The sequence below is a fragment of the Pinus tabuliformis genome, chromosome X (assembly GCF_031772625.1).
Source record: "Pinus tabuliformis cultivar Carrire ecotype Pingquan chromosome X, CPIR1, whole genome shotgun sequence".
Taxonomy (NCBI): Eukaryota; Viridiplantae; Streptophyta; class Pinopsida; order Pinales; family Pinaceae; genus Pinus; species Pinus tabuliformis.
Genome location: NC_142308.1, coordinates 771,606,453 through 771,624,116, shown reverse-complemented (window position 1 = coordinate 771,624,116; position 17,664 = coordinate 771,606,453). Strand labels below are relative to the sequence as shown.

General features: G+C 40.8%; 1 protein-coding gene across 2 annotated transcripts in view; it reads right to left on the bottom strand.

Annotated features, from left to right (window-relative positions):
• LOC149142158 (uncharacterized) overlaps positions 1-17,664 on the bottom strand; it is a 59,050-nt gene that overhangs the window by 15,806 nt on the left and 25,580 nt on the right. The window lies entirely within an intron of this gene.

Genomic DNA, 17,664 nt, shown 5'->3' with positions numbered 1-17,664 from the left:
AGATGGCAATGAACGGACTGAGGGATTAGGACAGGTTGGACGGGGCTTCCAACTTTGTCATCTGGAAGGCCAGGATCCTCTTTGTTCTGGATAGACATCGCATCAAGGGCTTCGCCTTGAGAACCGTGGCTATCCCAGTTGACTCGACTGATAATGAAAGGTATTAGGATGCAATGGCCAAGGCAAAATGCATACTCCTTGATGGGGTCAAGGATCATGTAGTTCAGCATATTTCCGAGAAGAACACAGCAAAGGAAATGTGGGATACCTTGACGACATTATATCAGGGCACTTTCGTGCAAAGGAAGATACTACTGGAAAATCAGTTGCGGTCATATCAAATGCAGAAGGGGGAGCAGATAGATCTATACCTCAGCAAGTTGCAAAAGATTCGGGAACGACTTACTTCCATAGGGGCCACACCGAATCAGCAGTTCATGGTGAGGACCGCCCTGAATGCAGTCTCCGAGGATTGGGAGACATTTGTCCAAAGCATTTTGGGCAAAGCTAATCTTCTAGGATGAGAAGAGGTGTGGGCAGGTCTTCGCCAAGAAGAGATCAGACTGCTGACCAAGACGAGAAATAGCAGCAAAGGAGGTCAAATCAAGAAAGAGGAGGAGGATGCGGCCCTGGCATCTGCGGGACAGAAGAGGAAGAGGAAGAAGAAGGACATCTCCAAGATAAAGTGCTTCCATTGTGGGGAGCTGGGTCACTATGCAACCCAGTGTCCCAGGAAGAAGAATAAGGGAGAGGCTTCTGACTCCAAGGCAGCTCCGGCTAAGGAGGAGAAAGAAGTCGAGATGGATGACGACTATGCCATGAGTGCTCATGCACCTCTAGAGAAGAGGTGGGGAGACATAGAGCTGTAGTCAGGAGGACTTCAGAAGATGAGGGGCAAGATCCTTGAGGTACCCAAATTCTTGGATCATATCCGGCTACGGGAGCCCCGAGAGACAGTAGTAGGATGACAGATGTCGGTAGAAGCAAGATGCGAATGGAGCAACAACGCAGTCCTACAATGCAGTGGTCTTTGGCAGCGCAGTGAGGGTTGCAGCAGTGTGAGAGGCACAGAGGAGGTTGCAGCAATGCAAAAAGACACAGAGATGGTTGTAGCAGTGCAAGAGGCACAGAGATGTTGCAGCAGCGCAGAGGCAGCAGAGGGAGCACAAGATAGCAACAGAGGTAGCTTCAGCATCAAGGGGCTTCTAGCCTGACAAGGATGTCAGTAGTTGGGTAGATCAGTTACTTACTTCTCAGTAACTGAGTTGCAGTGCAACAATTAGTAATGGTAGGGCTATGGGCAGCACGATGAGCATGATGAGAGAGAACTGCAGCGCAGATGTAGTGTTGGGACGAAGGACCAACAGCAACACAGATGCAGAGGGCGCTGCAGTACGGATGAGGCAGTGGCACTGACAGAGCCATGGGCAACAGTACAGGAGGCAGCAGTGCAGAGGATGTTGGGCAGCAGGCCAAGCATCAGCACAGGTACCAGTGTCGGATGATCAGGGTGATGTTTAGTGGTGGAACATTACTAAAGCACATTCCTCGCTAAGAAGGAGTGTTGATTTGGGGTAGCATTGGATGTGCTCTAGCCATGAAAATTGGTGGAGAGGCTAAAGCACATAAGATCTCCAAGACCCAAAAATGGTTTGGGGAAATTCCACCCGAGTAGAAAGATATTAAAATAATTAAAAAACTTAGGAAAATTAAAATATTAATGGGTATTAATATGAAACTAGGTGAGAATGTTCTAAATGACATGGATCAAGCTAAATCTAATCTTAGCCGTTGATTAGAGATTTAATCTCGACCGTTGAAGATTCAACAGAAAAAGTATAAGAGGAGGCTTGAGGGTCAGTTGGAGACAAACCAAGATTGATCAGTCAGTTCGATTTTCTGGAGCGGGGTTTGCTGAGAAAATTCGAACAAGTGATCTGAGTTGCAGCGAGGGGCGGTGAGTGCATAGCAGAGAGGAAAAGATAGTGTCGGAGGGTCAACGCAGTGATTGAGGAGGCTACGCAGAGCCAGCAAGAGCCACGTAGAGGGCAAGAGAGACTGCGCAAAGGCTAGTAGGGCCTGCGTGGATGACGCAGAAGGCCAGAGAGCTAGCGCAGTGCAGCAGAGGGCTGACGTAGTGGGTTCCAGAGCTACGCAAAGGCTAGGAGGGTTGATGCAAAGCCTTAGAGAAGCGTTCGAAGGATTTTCGTGGAGCAGACTTGCTGAATATCTACTCCTGAAGAGAGGTATTACTGCTAGATATATATCTCTGTTGGGTGAGCCAGTTTGGCACCCTAGTTGTACTCAAGAAAGCTGATTAATAATAAAACTCTCAGAACTGCTGCACCGGTTTTCCCAAGTTGGGTTTTTCCGGGGACGATTGTCCAAAAATAGCGGTGTCCCTTGTGTGTTTGTCTGTTATTTTCAGTTGATGATCTGTAGATGGTTGAGACTTCATTTTTGCTTATTTTCAGTATTTATATGGTTAAATAACTTGTTGAGAAATAAACAAGTAGGTGAAATAAACCAGATAATGCAGGAAGAGTTTCTGACGTGTTAAACTTAGAAATTTCAACACAATCTTTATACAAAGAACGTCATAGGCAAAAAAGCCTAGGAGAACCATGTTGAAGCATTTTCTTCTATTAGTTTTATTAGTGGATTTGTTGTTTGTATTGTCTCTAAATATACCCCCCTAGAGACAAGTGGCAAGCAGAGACCTGGGATACTTCCTAGATCAATGAGACCACAAACGTCCTATTGATCTTTGGCTGAGAAACCCAATTCCATAAAGTTGTTGGGGAGTTCCTGTTACGAACAAAGTTCGTACTCTACAATAATCTTAAGAACACTTGGTACACGAAGACATCTATTGAGGATAAGAAACATATATTGAATAATGTATAAGAGAAATGATATGAGATGATGGTGTTACAAATGGGGGGGCCACTTATATATCTAGGAAGATGCCCTTTCATGACTGGTCATGTCCTTAACACATGCCTCTTCAGTAAATAGTTATTGTTTAATTAACTATTATTACATTTATTATTTATTTATATACTATATATTTATATATATTTTATTCCTAACATTGCCTTTCCCTTTAGAAAAGCTTTGTCCTCAAAGCGTACTGATGAAAAGGCTTGATCTCTTTCTATGTTTCGAATGTCTTCTTGTCTCGGAATTGTTATCTTCGTTGATACAAGACAATATGATCTCTGAGTGATAAACAAAATTGTCGAACTGAGAATGGATCTGACTATCCTACATTAATCTTCTGTGGAATGTTGTAGTTACTGGATATTTCAGATGAAATTTTATCACAAGATTGAATTGCGCTAACATTAGTAGCCTTCGGAACATATGTTTGTTGTTTCTGTTCTGAGCAATACATATTTGTAAACTGATGGAGATGTTTGCTTTTGTGATTCAGATGTTGACAAGGAATTCTTGTGATTTGATTTCCTTTAAACATGTTTGTGATGCTTTCTTGACTTACTTGAGATATATGATTTCCTTCAGGTACAGAAGTCACTTGGTTAATTGTTGGATATTTACTTGAAATTTTTGTCGTTTGAATTGTAACATCTGAGTATGTTTTCACTTCTATTGGTTTGTCATCTTCTTGAATTGTGATGTTCATTGGATCAGTATTCGTTCTTTTTTCTTCAATTTGAGTTTTTTCATCTGGAGACTTCGATTTTGTCATAATTTCTTCTAGTTTGTTCTCCAATGATTTCTTATCATTTTTAAAGTTTCTTGATTTGCGTGAGTAGCTTTTGATTGTGATTCTTGATACGTGAAAGTTCATTGCTTTCTGGATTGTTGGTTTTATTCTTAATGTCCTGCTCCTCATCTTTTAAACTTTTGATTTGTTCTAATAATGTTTGATTAAGGTTCTTTAAATATAAATTTTCTTCTTGTTCTGATAGGCGCTTCTTCAGTTCTTTCTCTATGGCCTTAGCAATGTTGATGTGGTTCTTCATCCATTCTTTTCTCTGCAAGGATCTCATCTCAGCTCTACAGTTTCTCAGCCCCTCTTCAGGACAATAATCCATCATTTAACGGTCTGAACATCTCAGCCTTGGACTCTACCCCAAGAACATTGTCAAACAGTGTAGTAGCTCCTCTTTGGTTGATGATACTACAGTGATGTCTTCATCCTCTCCCTCCTTTACTTCCACCTCCATTTCTGATGTGGTTGAAGGGGTTGTTACGAATATAAATTATATAGAATAACAATAAATAAAATAAATGTAAAAATAAATAATCAAGTAATGATTATGTTAAATAGTCATTAGTTAAGTGAAAAGGCATGTCTAAAAAACATGCCCAATCATGAAAGGACACTTGCCTAGGTATATAAGCGGGTCCTCATTGTAACATTCAACATCCTTGTACATTTTATATATATAATAAATTATTATTACAAATACCTTTGTGTATTTTTACATTAAAAGTAAACAAGCCATAAGTTTTGTTGCTTCAGTGGTATCAAAGCCATTCAAGTCTGTGAACGTTACCCGCCGCACAATATAACCATGTGAGTCCTTGAACGTTATCCGCCGCACAATATGCCATTACATTTACGTCCTCATTCAGCGATTTAGTAAAATTCAAGAAAAGTTTCAGCAATTAGAAAAATCATGTGCAAAAGTTACAGCACATCTAAAGGAAATCGATAATAAGGAAGAGGAAGCAATAGATGATTATAATGTTGAAGATTTCCATGACGCTGATATAGATCAAGATGAGGATCCAGATGAAGCTAATCTTGATGTGGATGAGAATGATATAGATCAAGATGATGATCCAAATGAAGATGGTGTGGATGAGGACTATCTTGAGAAACAAGAAGATGAACAATATCATAACAATGAGGAAGATGTGGAAGAAGAAATTGATGATGACGAAGAGGAAAATGTGGAAGAAGAGAAAAAAAAATTGTGGATAATTATGAAGATGACATATTTGAAAAAGAAAAAGTGGATTATGGGAAAGATGAGAAAGAAAACCATGATCAAAATGATGAGAATACTGATTCTTATTCCTCAAGTCAATTTGTAAATAAACCTATAGCAAGTGCTCAGGTTCCATTTTGTCTAGCAGAGAAAGCAATGCGAGATTGTTGGTCATTCATTCAACCCTCCACATTCAAGATTTGTGGTGAGAACTATTTCAGGGACAAGAAAAGGACTTCTACACCAAACTGTGCGGCATTTGTCTATTTGGCGTAGATGTTTTTGTATGTCCAAGAAAAATAGATAGTGGAATAACTAGTGTAATCAAAGAAGCTATTGAATTGATAGTGAAAGGCTCCATTCTCTGTTGCACTCAGATGAAGTCTTCAAAATTTTCCCAGTTCTGGAAAGCTTCAGGAAACAAGGAAGAATTATTTAAATTTAGATAAAAGTTGATTTCCGTGTACATGCATATGAATGCTCAAATGTCTATCTGTCCCTGTGATGTCAATGCACCTAGGAAGCCACGCCTTTCTCGAGGATATCCAGAACACGCAGTTGGTATCGCAGTTGGTAGCCACGGCTTTTGTCTATGTTTTTGTGTTCAGTTGAAAAAAATGTACCTGAGAGAGTGCCAGATCTCGGTCAGTAACTCCTTATTGGAGCAATTACCAGAGGATTTGCAAGTGAAAATATTGGCGTGACTCCCTCTAAATTGCATGCAAAGATACAAACATTGTTAACCGCCAATGGAATGCCATCCTTTCATCCAACTATTTCATAACTAGACTGTGAAGTAATGCACCTACCAACAGGAAACCATCGTTGGCTCTAATAGTTACAAACCCCAGGAAGCCTTGTATTGCTTTCTACATTTACACATGCACCTGGAAACCCTACTTCTCTCTCTCATTCATTCCAAAGTCTCCACATTTAGCACCACACGCAACAACTAGAGATGTATTATGTAGAGGATCGGCAGCAGGCCTCGTGTTTGTGAAAATCCATAAACCGGGAACCCCTACTGCAGCAACTAATGATATTTCTCCTCCTTGTTAGATTTACATGAACAAGTTATTTGCAATTTCCTACGGCAAACATTGAAATACATACACTACAGCCTACACAATTTAAAATAATATGTCGAAACAAGAAACTAAACAAGAGAAAGATACAACACAAATGACAGTTATTTTTGGACAAACGTCCACGGAAAAATCCAATGCTGGGGGTGCAGCAGATTTGGGGGTTTTTATTATTAAGCAGAAGTTATTTCTAAATACAATCTCTGGATGCCTTGATGGCAATCTAGTACAGAGAATATCACTCGACAAAAGAAATTAGTGAAATTATCTCACTCTAAACTGCAAGTCCCGACTGATCTGGTAGCTAAACCAACAAGTCCTTGACTACTTCTGCGTTGCCCCTAAGTCAGCCTCTAAGGCACTACGTCACCTCTGCTGGGAATCGATTTTCTCTCAGGAGCTGATTCCAGCCCTCCCTGCTCAGAACATCAGCCTCCTCAGCAAATTCAGACCTCTGCGTGGAAGGATTTTGCACTACTCTTGTGTGAACCATTCCTGGCTCTATGTCACCCTCCCTGCCAACTATGTTGCCTCCTCTATGTGTCTCTCTGTAATGTCCCTTCCGAAATTAAATTGTTACCGGTTTATGTATTCTACAATTCTAATAATTTTGGAGGCCATGGGACCCATGTGATTTTTGCAAAAGACTTAGGAAGGAAAAAGGGGCCGAAATGTTTTGTCAGCATAGCATTGGGGCCACCTACATGAGGAAATATGCACCACCTTAAAGGGGAAGTTCGAATGACTAAGGAGGGAAAGTCGAATTGCTAGTTGGCGAGGGCCCACATGGGAAAAGAGGCCCACAAATTATAAATAGAGGAGGCTCAGCCACATTTGGTATCTTTTGACATATTGAACTCAACCTTACTTGCTCGAGCTACTTAGTCGGGTCACTGTATTGTTTAGCACACGAGTGTCTCCAAGCCAAGATCTCAACCCTTGCTTCGGTGGACTTCGAGTGCCACCCTAGAAAGGCAATTTGTACTACCTGGAAGAGAGCCAGTGGAGTTTCACAGTCAAATCATTCAGCATTTGTCTCAGCCAGTGCGTGTTTCTGGAGGACACAGAAGGGGAACACGCGGGTGTTGCTTGTGGGTTCATCTGGGCAGCAACTACCGGGGGAGTTTGGGCATTGAAACTACAGTGGAGGATCAACCATCCGGGAAACACGCGGGTGTTGCTTGTGGGTTCATCTGGGCAGCAACTGCCGGGGGAGTTTGGGCATTGAAACTACAGTGGAGGATCAACCATCCGGGAAACACGCGGGTGTTGCTTGTGGGTTCATCTGGGCAGCGACTGCCGGGGGAGTTTGGGCATTGAAACTACAGTGGAGGATCAACCTTCCGGGAGAGTTTTGGAGCAAGAGGTTGTTGCATTGGAGCAGTTTGATTTACAGTCACTTGGGACTGCACAGAGAACTATCATTGGGCTCACATGGGAGTTGGAGGAAGGAATTGTAGAGTTCGAGCTGGACGGGAGAAGTACAAGATCACTTGGAGGGCCATTTGAGGAGGATTGCTAGAGTTGGGAGAGCAAAGATTGATAGGATCAGTCACAGCAACATAATTCGAAATTGGAGGAAGGCCAAACTGTGAAGGGTCAATTTTTGAAGGTTGGAACCAAGGGAAACCCTTTCTAGGTTTTTTTGGGTTTTGGGTAGGGATCACACTCGTAATTTTATAGAATTTTCTAGGCAGATCTAAGGGGTTAAACAAGGGTCCCAACGCAGCCAGCAGCTAGAGGAGCTAAGGGGAGTTTGGGCCAAAATTCCAAGGTCAACATTTGACCAATTCCTTCGTGGGTTATTCTGGGTCCTTCGTGGGGAGGCCGAGGTTAATTTTCCGTAATTTTCTGAGCACCAAAGGTGGGGCTTCCAGCAGCATCCTTGCAGTAGACAACACAGTTTCACAGGGGCAGCGCAAGGCATCATTGCAACAGTTATTGTGCCATCTGGGCTTGACATATTACCACTTGGGTTTGATCACGCTTGCCATTGAGGCAAGCCCAGGTGCACCACTTCCACATTATTGTATGCTTCTCCCAGATTATAATAAAATGGCTCAGGTGTTAGATATTCCTAGACTTTCTATGGGTGTGCATTAAATGTTTCAATCTTATGGTGTTGTTTTTATTATTTGCTTTGCATAGCACTATTTTCCCTAGTTTGGAACATTACACTCTCTGCCTCTCTGTTGAGTATTCTTGTCTCCAGAGAAGATCCTCCAGCCAAAACTATCTCTGCCCCTCTATGCATGATCACTACAAAATCACTGTTAAAATTTGTGTGCCAGAGGGCAAGTGGTTCCCTAAGGCTTTGATCTTTGGCCTAGGGAAAAGTGTCCAAATTTATTTGTACTTTTCTCCTCCTAAAGTGACTTTATAAGTGGTAAAGTCAATTTAATTTAAAAGTGACTTTATAAGTGGTAAAGTTACATTCTAATTTAAAAGTGACTTTATAAGTGGTAAAGTTATATTCTAATTTAAAGGTGACTTTACTAAAGTCAATGAAGAATTAGAAAGTGAAAAAGTGACTATGGAAATAAAAGGTTAAGTGGGTCTTTATTTAAGTGGGTGAGTTAAAAAATAGAAAGTGAGAACTAAATGCACATTTATTTTCATCCCTAGATCTAAATCAATCTCAGCCATTAGATCTAAGGGTAACCCAAAAGGTCATTTAGATAATAAAAGGAGAAGAGAAGAGAAAAAAAATCAATTCATTCTTTCATGAGCATTTGAGAGAAAGAGAAAAAAGAGCAAAGAGAAAATTTCTAAGCAGTGAGGAAGTGAAGGAGAGCAGCAAAAAGACATTTCAACAAATCTGGGCAGCAGCGTTTATTAGCACGCATCCCAAGGCAAAACCGTACAACAAGAGCAGTGTTACTTGGGAGCGAGAGCGAAAGCAGGGAGCAGGAGCGAAAACGAGTGCGGGAGTAACATTTTCAAAAGCTCCCAGTTTGGGAGTGAATCCTGGAGCGTTTTTTATATAATATATATATTTTTTATATTTTTATATTTTGATACATATATGTCAACAAAAACAAGTAGAATTATGAATTAGATATAAAAAACATAAAAAAACATAGGTTGAACCATATAACAACAATCATCTTGAAGTTATAATCTTCATCAACCACGTCCACAAGTTAGTAACATAGTAACATACAACATATTGAGTCTCGTGATTCATCAATCTTAAAGTTTCAAGCTTTCAAAATTCAATATATAACATTTATCATCATTGATCACCAAAGTTGTACTTGTAAGCTAAGTGTAACCATTACAACAAATAATATCTAACATGAAATGAAATGTTATCAAATGAAATGAAACAACTTTCAACTTTCATGAAGCATCATATTCATAATTCATTACTAATGAATTATAATTGCCAACTTCAAACTTGAATTCTCATATATTGTTTAAAAAATATCATAATAAATATGAAAGAATCAATAGTTATAAAAACTACTAGAAACTAGAAAAGACAAGTAAATCTATTATCTATTGCTTATGCTTGGGCCTCTTGCCACCACGAGAGATGTCTAGTTTTTTAGTCTTGTCGGAAAATCAGGATCTTTGTCATTAATATCACCCTCTAAGCATTAATATCCAAATGTATCCTAGTCATTACCTCTTTATTTGTATAGGGATCTTTGTCATTAGTATCACCCTCTAAGCATTAACATAAGATAGAAAAAGCATAGAATGTCAAGTCAAGATTTTGCTTGAGTGATGCATACATTTTTACGAGGGTCATGATAGAGGAGTTCGACAACCAATGTCACTAACATCAAGGTACATAGAGGGATTCGTGCTCTTGATTAAATATGAGTTCCATACCCTAGTACATGACAAAATTCAATGGAAACATTGCAATCCTGAAATCCTGAAAAATTGATAAGTCTGCTGGATTTTGAATGAAATCTAAAATTCTACTTTCTCTATATGAAAACCAATGAGGTCAGAACCACTCTCAAACATCCTAAGTCATTTCATGGTAATGTAAAAAATTTAAGTAAAAGGATGAAAATGAAGATTAAGGAGAATGTCACTTTTACTTTATGAATTTAACATTACCATGAATCGCATATCAATACTAGGGCCATAGGCTTGATCATTAAGTTGCCCCACTCAACAGCCAGTCCTCTGCCATTAAGTGCACCATGGAAAAAGAGGTCAATGGTTGCCTCCCTTTCCTGGATATTCTTATATCCAAGAATAAGGATGGCTATCTCTCCCACTCTGTGTTCCGAAAGAAAATGCATACTGAGCAGTATCTTCATGCAGATTCCCATCATTTCCCTGCTCAAAAGATGGGTGTTCTTAACACCCTCGCTACTCGTGCCCTTAGGATTTCTGATAGTGAGAGCTTTGATAAGGAGAGATCCCATCTCCTTGATGTCTTTGTGGAAAATGGATATAGTAGGCACCTAGGTCGGAAGGCTTTCCGTAAAGCCTCTGAAAATGCGTTAATTAAGAAAGAGCCTAAAGAGCGCCGTCTAGGTGTACATCTTCCCTATGTCCAAGGAACCACGGACAAGATTGCTCGGATCCTTAAGAGGTATGAGATTCCCTCAACCTTTAGGCCCCTCAACACCATCCGCAATTCCCTCCGATCGGTGAAAGATCCCATTAACCCTAAGGACATGAAGGGTGTCTACTTGATCCCTTGTTCTTGTGGGACCCCCTATATTGGGGAAACAGGGCGCTCCATCCATCAGAGGATCAGCAAACATGCAGCCGACCTAAGACATGGGAGATCCAAGTCTTCAGCATTGGCAGAGCATGTTGAAAAGACCAAGCATCAGGTGTGTATAGAGGAGGCCAAGGTTGTCGCCAAAGTTGCTCAGTTCCATCATCGTAAATTCAGGGAAGCTATTGAGATTGAAAGAAGGCCAATCAATCTCAATAGAGATGATGGCTGGAAGATCAGTAGATGTTGGATCCCCGCCCTTTCTTCCTAGTCTTTCTCTTCCTCCCTCCTTTTTCATCTTCTTTGCTTTCGTTAGGGTTTGTCCTTATTATTTTAGGCCTTTTCCGGTCCTTCTCCTTCTTTTTATGTTAGGCGCTCTTGCTTTTTTCTTCTTCCTGATAGATATTAATTCAATCATAACTATTATATAAATATGATCGTAACTATTATATATTATTATTAATTAATTAATTAATTTAATTAATCTATTTATTATTATTATTATTATTATTATTATATATATGTTTTCACGTTCTTAATTAGTTTTATTCAGTTTTAGTTTTAGTTAGCTATCCATCTTATTTTAGCATATTAGGACTATATAATTACTATAACCATCTATCACCTTAAATTACCTTATAAATATATTTATGAAAGTAAGGTCCTTTATCTAACTAATTTCCTTTAAATTTATATAAAATTTTAACCAACCAATAAGTTATCACCATATAAAATTAATTTTTAAAAAGTTTCTAGTTATTTATATTTTGACCTTTCCCCCTTAATTTTAATTTTCAACTAACTTTTGTTATTTTATTTATATATATATATATAGTTATTAGAACTAACTACCATATATATATATATATATATATATAAGTCAGGTCCTTAATCTAACTAATTCCCATATAAGTCACCATTCTTATTAAACTAATAACATAATCAATATATATAATTATTTCTTTTATTTAATCTAAATAGCTCCCATTAATTATCCTTTTGACTTTTTGACTGCAGTCCCTAAGTCAAAATTAGCCGTTGGTTAAGATAGCCGTTGGAGGCTCTGCTCAGACTATTTAGCATGCATAGCTGGGTCTGTTTCTTCAACTTGTCCTGACGATGAGCCACACTGGTTGGTTCGAAACGCGTCGACAAATGTGATTTACGCCGAAGTTCTACTTATAAATAATATGGATCACAGAAGCCTCAATTCAACAACTTATTTGTTTCTTTGAAAAAAATTGCATTTGGAACATTACTGCAAAAAAAAAAATTGCAAAAAAGGCTAAACGCTCCCGAAAAGGCAGGGAGCGTTTTTTTTTTTTTAGGGAGCGCACTCCCAAGTCGCTCCGCCCGGAGTGCGGATTAGGAGCGGGATCGGGGGGGGAGGGGGCGCTCCCCCGCAACACTGAGCAGGAGAAAGGCACAAAAATCAAGGAAGAACAGCAGAAAGGGCACGAATTTCAAGGCATATTTGGGCACGAATTTCGAGGCAGATGTATTGCTGAAATCCGCACGGTTCATATAGTCAATACAGCAAGTTCTAGGCACATTTTTCGAGGCTAGCCATACAACATTTAATGTTGTTTTACTGTTGGAAAATTTATGTTTTGGTTGTTTGCTGATTGGCACACTTTTCAAGGCAGAGTTCAAGCACGGAAATCGAGATAAGTTGTAATTTGTGATTGCTGGATTTTTTACTGTGTATTTCAGTTTCTCTGTAAAAGCATTTTCAGAAATAAAAAAGAGCTCTCAAACTAGTTTTCCCCAAGAGTTGTAGAGGGTTTTTCCAAGGTCACGCTGACCAAAAATCACTGTGTTATTTTCTGTGTGTGGCTATCATAATTTTGTTGTGTTTTATTTCTGCAATTTCAGCAGTTGTGAAATCTCTAAATTTGTGTTTTCAGAAAAATAGTCATTTCCATATTTTAAAATGTTTATCATGCTTGGATTTAAAACTAAATGCATAGAGTGATGAGGAAAACTGATAACCGGAGTGGGGGTTGAAATTTCTTCATGGTATTGGAGCTTGGTTGACTGAAAAGTGTAGTTTGAGACAACAAAGTGAAAATTACAGCAAACTGATTTTTACACAGAAAACAGAAACCTTTACCACAGATTTGAAAATTTCAGTTTGGTAGGACAGTGAAACAAGTCTTTGGGTTTGAGAGTTGAAGACAAGTTGGATGGGCAGAACAACTACAGTGCATGGAAGGAGATAATCCAGAGCATCTTTGAAGAAGCAAAAGTCTGGGGCATTATGGTAAATACCACACAGAACCCAGTTGTAGTACCTGCTGACCCTGTACAGTTGCCAGAGTTTAACAAAAAGAAGGCTAAGGAAAAAAGATTGATTCTGAAGGGAATCAAAGACCATATCATTCCTCATGTGAGAGGAAAAACTTATGCACATGAGATGTGGACAGCCTTGACCAGTCTTTACCAGAGCTTAAATGAAAACAAAAAAATGGTCCTAAAGGAGAAACTGAAGGCCATTAAAATGGCTAAGGCTAACAGTGCTACAACATACCTCACAAAGATCACTTCAGTGAGAGATGAGTTGGCAGTCGTAGGTGAGATCATTGCACCCACTGAGTTGGTGAGGATTGCTTTGAATAGTCTTCCCAAAACTTGGGAGAATTTTGTGGATGGCATTGTTGCACGGGAAAACCTTCCCGATTGGGAGAGGTTATGGGATGATTGCATTCAAAATGAGATCAGAAAGAACCATCTTGGGGCAGCCAAATAGGTGGAGGAGGATGACAATGTGGCATTGTTAGCAAGAGGCAAGAAGGGCAGAGCAAAGAAGCAAGCTTCCAACAATGGAGGCAAAGGCAAAGGTAAAGGCAAGCAACAGAACAAGGAGAAGGACTATTCCAAAGTCAAATGTTGGAATTGTCAAAAGTTGTGACACTATGTTGTTGTGTGTATGGAGAAAAAGAACAAAAAAGAGAAAGACAAACCCATAGCAGCTTCTGCAGAGATAGAGAGCTTCTCAGAGAGCTTTGATCAGGAGTTTAGGTTCGTAGCTTGTGAGGCCACTAGTGCAGAATCACCTGCCAAACAGGTTCAGAGGGAGTGTGCATTCCCCACTACTAGCAGAGCATCTTCTAGCATTTGGTATGTTGCCAGTGGCGCTTCCCGCCACATGATAGGAGTCAGAGAGTACTTCCCAAAGCTTTCGGAGGGTGATACTGATATGGAAGTAGTACTTGGTGATGACAGCATTGTTAGAGCAGTCGGTGTGGGGACAGTGACATTTGATAGGGGACCCAAACCTCCCTTGAAAGTGTCAGATGTTCTATATCTGCCTGGAATGAAGAAGAACCTGATATTTCTCTCAGCACTTGAGGACACAGGGTATGATGTGTTGTTTAGGAGAGGGCAGGTGCTCATATATCCTAGGGGAACTCCAGCGTCTTTAGCTAGAGAGATTGGTGTGTGCCATGCCAAGGTGTACAAGTTCTCATTCCAGCCCCTGATGGCATTGAGTAGCAGCACTGGAGACAAGACCGACAGTAGATCTAGCAGTTCAGAGTTGTGTGAGATTTGGCACCGCAGGATGGGGCACATGTATCACAGGGCCTTGAGTACATTGCAGGAGATCACCACTGGTTTGCCAAATTTCAGTTATGATCACCTTGATGTATGCAGAGGATGTGCTATGGGGATGTTTGCCAGATCCCCTTTTCCCAGCAGTGAAAGCAGAGCGACCGGGATCCTTGACTTGATTCATACCGATGTGAGTGGTCGGATGTCTCATGTATCCTTGAGTGGCTATGAGTACTATGTTTTATTCATTGATGACCACTCCAGGAAGACCTGGATTTATTTCTTGAAGACCAAGAGTGAGGTCTTCAAGCGGTTTCAAGAGTTCAAAGCTCTTGTGGAGACCCAGACAGGTAGGAAGATCAAAGTCCTCAGGTTGGACAATGGAGGGTAGTATACCCTTGGTGAGTTCGTTGATTTTTGTGCTGAGGCAGGCATTAGAAGGGAGTTCACAGTTCCTTACTACCCCCAGCGGAATGGGGTTGCAGAGAGGAAGAACAGATCCATTGCAGGGGCTGCCAAAGCCATGCTTCATGATCAGGGGTTACCTTTATTTTTGTGGGCAGAGGCCTGCAACACTGTTGTGTACTTGCAGAACAAGAGTCCACATCGTGCCTTAGGGAATGTGACTCCAGAGGAGGCTTTTTCTGGGAAGAAGCCTGATGTTGGGCACTTATGTATCTTTGGGTGCCTTACATATTCCTATGTCCCCAAGGAGAACAGGACCAAGCTAGAGCCCACTGCAGACAAGGGCATCTTTGTGGGTTATAGCAAGACCTCAAAAGCTTATCGGATTTATATTCTTGCGCAGAGGAAAGTGGTTGTTAGGCAGGATGTGAAGATCGAGGAGGAGAGAAATTTCAAGAGGTCACGGGAGTTAGAGTATCCAGAGTCACCAGACCCTCAGGAGCAGCTGAGTCAGTCACAAGGATCCAGTGGTTAGGGATCAAGAGGTACATCAATTACAGTGTCAGGTCCATCAGTTAGCAGTGGCTCTCAGAGTTAGGTAGGTGGTTCTTCAGGAAACATGCAGGGCAGTCCACAGAGCAGTTCACAGCGTAGTCCACTAAAGGACAGTTCGCACGGTACTTCAGCATCTACAGGCACAAATTCAGGAATGAGGTCAATTGGCATGGCTTCAGGAGTTCAGACTCCTGATGATGATGATGAGGATTCTTTCACTCCAGTGGGAGAAGTATGCTTGGGGAAGAGGAAGCCCAAGTGGCTTCAAGATACCTTGCGCAAGGCCACATCAGTTGCTGGGCCAAAGAGACAGGTTAGAGAGAGCAAACCACCTGAGCGGTTCTGTGGTTACATGGCATTAGTAACAAGCATTGTTGACTCCGAGCCTTCTAGTTATGAGGAGGCGGCCAGCCAGTAGGTCTAGAAAGAGGCCATGATGGAGGAGTATTCTTCTATTATGAAAAACGATGTTTGGGAGGTAGTGCCGAGGCCTGAAAGTAAATCAGTTGTTACTTCCAGATGGCTTTACAAGATAAAGCATGTTGCAGATGGCAGGATCGAGAAGTTCAAGGCTCAATTTGTGGCGAAAGGGTTCTCATGGGTAGAGGGAGTTGACTATGAGGAGACCTTCGCTCTCGTAGCTCGTTATACATCTATTCGCTCCATTATATCACTTGCAGCAAAGATGGGTTGGAAGATCCACCAGATGGATGTGAAGACCACATTTCTCGATGGGTTCATTCAGGAGGAGGTTTATATTGAGCAGCCGCAGGGCTTTGAGGTGCATGGGAAGGAGTCCCGTGTATGCAGATTGAAAAAGGCACTCTATGGCCTGAAGCAAGCTCCTAGACCTTGGTACTCGAGGATTAATACATACTTGCAGCAGTTGGGTTTCACAAAGAGTGAGGCTGATCCGAACCTATACTTCATTGTGGTAGGTGAGGAGCCTCTCATTATGGTGTTGTATGTTGATGACTTGATCATCACTAATGCAGAGAGACTCATTGAGGGCTGCAAGAGAGATCTTGCTTCAGAGTTCGAGATGAAGGATATCGGCTTGATGCATTATTTTCTGGGATTGGAGGTGTGGCAGGACGAGGGGCATTCCTTCCTGGGACAAGGGAAGTAAATTGTAGATATTCTTAGCAGATTTCACATGGAGGACTGCAAACCCATGTCTACACCTATGATCACTAACTGGAAGAAGCTTCACGCTTCTAATTCTGAGTTGGTGGATCCTACTCTATACAGACAGCTGATTGGTAAATTGATGTATTTGGTCAACACTCGACCAGATATATGTTTTGCAGTTAACACTATGAGTCAGTTCATGTGTGAGCCCAGGAGAGTGCACTGGGTGGCTGCAAAACACATTCTTCGTTACTTGCAGGGGACTGTGGATTTTGGTCTGGATTATAAACAGGGTGATGGAGTGAGACTGGCAGGGTACACAGATTCAGATTGGGCAAGTTGTGCTTCAGATAGGAAGAGTACTTCCGGGTGTTGTTTTGGGTTGGGTTCGACAGTTGTGTCGTGGATCAGCGGGAAACAATAGTCAGTTCCATTGAGCTCAGCTGAGGCAGAGTATATGGCTGCTAGTTTGGATAGTTGTGAGGCCATATGGCTTCGCAAAATGTTGTTTGGTCTAGTTGGTCAGGCATTGAGACCTTCAGTAATTTACTGTGATAATCAGAGTTGCATAAAACTCACGGAGAATCCAGTTTTTCATGACAAGTCAAAGTACATTTAGATCAAGTATCACTTCATTAGAGACTGTCCAAAAGGGAGTTGTCAAGCTTGAGTACATTTCCACAAATGAGCAAGTAGCGTACATTTTCACCAAAGCCTTACCACGGGGCAAGCATGTCTACTTCAGAGACAAGATGGGAGTGGTGAGGAACACTTTCCTCGGTAAAAGGGAGTGTTAAAATTTGGGTACCAGAGGACAAATGGTTCCCTAAGGCTTTGATCTTTGGCCTAGGGAAAAGTGTTCAAATTTATTTGTACTTTTCTCCTTAAGTGACTTTATAAGTGGTAAAGTCAATTTAATTTAAAAGTGACTTTATAAGTGGTAAAGTTACATTCTAATTTAAAAGTGACTTTATAAGTGGTAAAGTTACATTCTAATTTAAAGGTGACTTTATTAAAGTCAATGAAGAATTAGAAAGTGAAAAAGTGACTATGGAAATAAAAGGCAAAGTGGGTCTTTATTTAAGTGGGTGAGTTAAAAAATAGAAAGTGAGAATTAAATGCACATTTATTCTCATCCCTAGATCTAAATGAATCTCAGCCATTAGATCTTAGAGTAACCCAAAAGGTCATTTAGAGAATAAAAGGAGAAAAGAAGAGAAAAAGATCAATTCATTCTTTCATGAGCATTTGGAGAAAGAAAAGAGAGAGCAAGGAGAAA